The sequence below is a fragment of the Furipterus horrens genome, unplaced genomic scaffold (genome assembly GCF_987537825.1).
Source record: "Furipterus horrens unplaced genomic scaffold, mFurHor1.1.pri manual_scaffold_2, whole genome shotgun sequence".
Lineage (NCBI taxonomy): Eukaryota > Metazoa > Chordata > Mammalia > Chiroptera > Furipteridae > Furipterus > Furipterus horrens.
The window spans coordinates 27,536,641-27,543,270 of NW_028327172.1; positions in this window are offsets into that span (position 1 = coordinate 27,536,641).

A 6,630-nucleotide genomic window follows, 5' to 3' on the forward strand; every position below is an offset into this window, starting at 1 on the left:
TAAAACACCCACAATCGCATAGTTCTGCCTCCCTCTACCAAACCAGGCTAGTTTTAGAAAAGTCAGAGATACAGTCTTCCTACTTCCCAGACACAGTTCAGTTTTACCAGCAGCTCCCAATCATTCAAGTCTGACTAGCGAGGTTTTGCCTGTGTTGCAGTGGCCTCCAGCTCTTAATGCAGAACCAGGCACTGTTCCCAGCCTCCTTGTAAATTGCATAGAGTTCTCCCTTTCCTTTCAAAACCACACGGTATTCTCCTTGCCCTCTTTTCAAACTGCGTGGGTCTCTTCTCTTTTCCCTAAAATGCTTGCTACCTTATTTTTAAATCCCTGACCCTGGCTTGTGACGCTGTGGGTGTGGTAACTGGTTCTGACCATTCACAGAACCTCGTGCAGGCTCTGTATGCTCTTTCCCCAATATTTCATAGTCAAAACCCCTCCCATCTCCTTGGGGCCTTGGAAGAACCAAAGCCATTTGCATAACTAAGACACTAGCTACCAGCCATAGTTATACAAAGACATCTTAAAAGCTGTTCTCTTCTCCCCATTCCCCAACCTGCAGGCTCTGGGGATTTAGGGGGAACCCCACTATGTAACACAACTTTAACGTAAAATATCTTTTTCTCATAAAACTTATACATATTTTAGAAATATCTGAGAACATGTTTATGACTCAATAAAGTTCACAAAATAAGTCAATGCAATGGATATGTTTATTTGATGACTAGTGAGTTCGCAGAGTTTCAAAAGATACTTGAGGACTCTCAACTCCCATGTACCAGCATGAGAAAACCATCATGATATTTCTATTTAAAGTTTTTGTTTATATATTTAGATTACTCACAGGCAAACAAACAAACATGCCTTTTTAAAAGCTGTTAGAAATGACTATGGGCAATTTTAATAATTTTAAGCCAATTTTTATACTAGTATTTTAGCTTCAATACCAAAAACAAAAAAGTGATGGATAAAATTATGGTCTTACTATATGGTGTTTAAAACATGGATTCTACAGCCAGATTCTCTGAATTTTAATAAAATCACATATTTAATAGTTACATACTTTTAGGCAACTTAATATGTCTCTTAAGTTCTCCTTCAGTAAAATGGGGTTACAATAGTACCCACCTCTTGGTATTTTGCTGAAGAATAAGTAAATTAAAGAATGCTTCATTTAGAAACATACCTAGGGCTTTTTTTTTCAGTGGGGTGGGGGGAAAGGTGGGGAAAAGTGAGGGAGAGAAACAACAATCAGTTGCTTCCCCCATGCACCTGACTGGGGTCCAAACCCATAACCCAGGCACATGTCCTGAGCAGGAATCAAACTGGTGGCCCTTTAGTTTGCAGGACAATGCCCAACCAACTGAACCACAATTGTCAAGGCAGAGAAACATACCTAGGTTCTTATCATCAGTATGCAGACCCAGAGAAAGGTAGTTAATTCAGTTCTGTAACTCTAGGAAAGCCCCTCAGCTGCCTCTCTGGCAGCTCTTCAAACCATTTTATTTTATACCAGCCAGAATATAATGCCTGGCCAAGCATGCTTTGGCCTATTCAGAAAAGTCAATGCTCATATAAGGACAATTCAGCATTATTTGAGACCTCATTTTTCTCTTTCTCTGTAAAACTGAATGCTTTTTACTCAAGAAGCCTGACCACAGTGACCCTCCTATGAAATATCTGTGCCAGAATAGAAAACAAATTCATTCCCTAAAAACGCCAGTGGAGGCTAAAGGGTGTTTTTGTTGGAAGTACAACAGAGGTTATTCAGAAAGAAGTAGTGTTCATAACCAGGCAAATCTGTGGAAGACTGCATCAGGCAAAATCAAATAAGTTTCTTTAATAAAATGTTTATCAGGACTTTCAATACATGCATGGAAATTGTATTATGCAGTGTGTCCTCTGTTTATGGGAATAATAAACATCTCACAAATGTGATCACACTGTGGAAAATGACTATAGTAAAAAGCCATTTGGCTTTTTGGAATCTGTACATTGTGGATTGAAGCTTTGCTTCTGTACCTTGTAACCTTGAGGAAATTACTTGACACTCTGAGCCTCCTTTTACTCATCTACAAAAAAAGAGACATGGAGATATATACCTTTCAGTCCTTTGTCATCCTTATTTTTATATCTCCTATGTACGTAACTCAGCTATGTTAACATTCAGAACAGACCTATAGAAGATAGTTTATAAACTTTACTAAACAAACATTGCACCTGAATATATAGTCAAACCTGAGGTTTTTAAAATTTAACCTAAGTTATCTCTTCTGTCTACATTTCTTGACTCAGTTTCTGGCAAAAGTAATTTTTTTTTTCATTTTCATTTTTCTCAGCTGACTCAGAAATTTACATCTGAAACTTTTCCTCCTTATAGGTTTAACATCATGTCTAGCAACCTATTCCATATTTCTTCCTGGCATTCAGCTAAGACTCTAAATCATTATAACTTTTTGTCATAACTTTCCTTATATTTATTTATTTAACATGTTTATTTAGTCATTTAAAAACTATCATAAATTATGTAAATTATGTTAAATAAACTAAAATTATATGAAATAAAGTACATGTCCATGTAAAAGGCATAGCTGAATTCTGAAGACATAGAAAGGAATAAATAGATATGTCAATTAGCATCAATAAATAGTACACAAAATAATTAAATTGTTAGTGATTAATATTTCTTAATATATAACTTTATTAATTATAATTACATTAATTATATATTCATAAGAATGCTATAGAACATTGAACAGGGGAACTTTTGATCACAGACAACAATGTGGATAGTGGGGGGGTGACGGAGGAGGGAGAAGAGGGTATGGGGGAATAAACAGTAATGGAATAAAAAACACAACTGAAAAAAAAAATTGAATCTCAAGATTTCAGAAAACTTAGCATTTGCTGTCCTAAAATGTGTATTGAGGTATTGAATTCATCACGTGCAAGTTGTATAATCTTGAACCAGTCACTTTTGATCTCCAGTACTCCATGGTGTCTAAGAGAATGTTGATGTTAGTCATGTTGTTTTTTTCTTACCCAGTCACAGAATTGCTGCTAGTATAAAATTAGCTAGTGTATATGAAAGTACTCTATGATCTATAGGAAATTTTAGTTATGATTCAAAAAAAGAAAATAAAGCGTAAAGAGGCCATGAATGGGCTGTGAATACTTCAATGAGCTGGGAAAATATTAGATGCATTTGCTGAAATAGGGACTACCTAGCCTCAGTTTTTACATGCAGAAGTTGATATTGTGATTAAGAGGTTCCCTGGATTTTGGAGGCTGACTGCTTGAATTTAAGCTCTAGTAACATAATTTACATTTTGTGATGATAGGCAAACCAGCTTCATCTGTAAATATCAATAATAACTCAGCACCTAGGTTTAACATGTGGATCAAATAAAATATACAGAGAACGTATTTTGCAAGATATTTGGGATGTAGTAAGTAGTATATAAGAGTTAAATGATGATGATAATGCTGAGAGATTTTTCTCCAAGTTCATTGAAAATCAAGTAGTACTTTTTAGTTAGAGGGCACTATTTCTAACAGTTACAAATTCATTAGCCATGCACAAATAATGTTAAAAAAATGTATAAATATTTCAATATTTTGCCAAATTTTCTCTTTGAATTATACTTATTAATTTAATCAAGATATACAAAGTATCTCATCTTTGTGAAGCAAAATGCAAACCCCAAAGTCTCAGACTTACAGTCAAGACTAAATGCCTAGGGGATGAATATGTTGGAATGCATTATGGCTGCCTTTCTAAAGAGATGCCTTATGTATTCATTTAGAAAGACTTTATCTGGGTTTAGCCCAGATAGACTCAGGTTATTTTGTTTTGTTTTCAAATGATTAGGTCAGTTTTCCTTCCTCCTGGTCTTACTCAGAAGCAAAGTTAATCTAAACTCCTTTTTCCTAAGCAGTAAATTAAGGAAATTAAAATAATTAAAAGGATTCACCACATTTGGTACAGAAGTAGAACAAGTTTTAATTCATTAGTCAAATACAATCAGAACTGCCGGCCTAGATTATTGTGTCTGAAAAGAAATTTGAAATCTTAGAAAAACCGAGAGCCATGATTTCAGAGATGTTTGCTGTGAGAATGTGGAAATCACAAGTGGAACCGTGCAAGGCAAGATTTGTCATCCTTAATTTTTATACCATAGAATGAAAACATGGAGGTTTAAAGCTTCTCATAACCTATGGAATGAATTACTTCTTGATATCATCCACAAAGACATTTCTTACAAAAGGGTTTTATTTCACAGTATTTGTCAATATTAAACTTATTTCCCAAGGAAGCATAGAAAGATGTAGAGATACACATCTGATATTGTTTGGCAAATGACACTAAAATAGAAAGTCTTTCAGTAACCTTTACCTTAAGAAAGTTCTTTGTTGTTGTTTCTTTGTTCTGTTTTGTTTTTTATTTTTGTTTTTAACGAACTTATTTTTTAGAGCAGTTTCAGGATCTCAGCAAAATTGAGCAGAAGGTAGCAAGACTTCTCCTTTCCATTTACTCCCTGCTTCTCAACTCCCACCATCTTCCATTATCAACGTCCTGCAGCAGAGTGGTACCTATGTTATAATTCATGAACCTACTTTGACAAGTTGTTATCACTCAAAGTCAGTAGTTTATGTTAGGGTGTATTCTGGGTGAAGAAACATAACTACACACAATCTGAATTTTACTGAATATACAGGCATATGTATTTCATTTATAACACAATATTGGAAACTACACAAAACTATATCAACTTTAAAAAGTTATATTTTGACTTATGAGCATTTTACTTTATGTTCTATCTGCTGCTTATGGATAAGTAAAGAAGGACTGAAAAAAAAACCTACAAGGCGCCTAACTTACATTTTCTTTTTATGGCATGATTTTTAGCATGAGTGGTATATCTTAGTCTGGGCTGTTATAACAAAAATACCACAAATTATAGGTACATAGCTTATGTATCAGGAATAGGGGATTTTTTATTTTCTGTGCCTGTATAAATAATCTTTATTTAAGTTTCTGTGCCTTATGTATCACATGCAGCTTCTTCTACTGAAAATCCTTTGCCATTTGTCTTGGAAAGAGAAATCAAGATGAAAGTATTTAAATAATAAATGGAACCTCAGGGACCTGTTAGGCAATATCAAAAGTTCCAATACATCTGTAATTAGAATGCCAGAAAGAGAGACATGGGAGTATGGAAAAAATATATATGTTTGATAACATTACAGTTCAAAATAGTCCCCCATATGGAGAAAAATATACACTTACAAATTCTAGTAGAACAACAAAATATGAAAAGTATAAATCAAAGGAAACAATGCTTAGGTACATCACAGTCAAAATGCTGAAAATCAAAGACAATAAGAAAGTCTTGAAAGACAAGTGAGATACATTACATGTTACATAAAGATATAACAATTACAGTGAAAAATAAATCAAATGAGTGTTCACTTATCATTAAAGGAGGCCAGAAGATTATAAAAGGGTAACTTTAAAGTGCTTGAAATAACACTAAACCCAGAATTCTCTACCAAGTAAAAATATTGTTTAAGAACAAAGATGCAATAAAGAAATTTGCAGATTAAGAGTTCAGTAAAAGAATTCATCAACTGCAAGTCTGCTCTACAAGAAATGATTATGAATATATTTTTAAGGCTCAAGAGTTAACAACATTAAAAATGACACAAAAACCTGGGTAAATATAAAGTATTTTTTTCATCTTAAAATATCATGCCTTAAGTGTGTCACATGAAAACCACAGAATAAGGTAGAATGAGGGTAAATAAGTCCATAGACAGGTACATTTTCTATTCAGGGATAGATTATTAATTCTAAGTATGGTGGGAATATTACGGGTTATATAAATTTTATTCCCCACAGCAACTAGTGAACAATTTTGAAAAAAAGCAATAGCTAAATAGCAAATAGGATAATTATAATCAAATTCTAGAAGTCTTTTAAATAACCTAAAGCAACATTGAAAATTAGAACTGAAAAATTATTTAAAAGGGCTAAACAAAATAAACCAATTAAAAGTGGCAGAATTAAATCTAACCACATAAATAATGGATCAATTTCTGCTCTCCAGAAAAAAAGAACCAAACAGGGTTCACCTGTTTGTTCACCTATTTCAATATCTATCTTTAGATCTCTATATCTCCATATTGATATTGATACCGTTATAAATTAAATATTTTAAAAAAATTGGCCCATGCAATTGTGGGATCTTGGAAATCCTAAATCTGTAGGGCAGACACTGATGTGGGAGTTAATACTGAAGAATATTGGCAGAATTCTTCTTCTATGGAAAAGTTCAGTTTTTGTTCTTTGTTTCTTTATTTTTTGTCTGTTCCTCAGAACTGTTGACATTATTACAAATGTTCCCCATTTTCCTCCTCTTTCCCCCCTTCTGCCCAGTCCTTACCCTCACCCCCAGCCTTCACTACACTGTAGTCTGTGTCCATGTGCTATGCATATATGCATATATCTTCTTTGTCTGATATCTTCCAGTTCTCCCTCCCTCCACTCTGAGATCTGTCAGTCTCTGGTTTTGTTTGTCGGCTTATTTTGTTCATTAGATTCCACATATGAGAAGACCTTCAATGAAT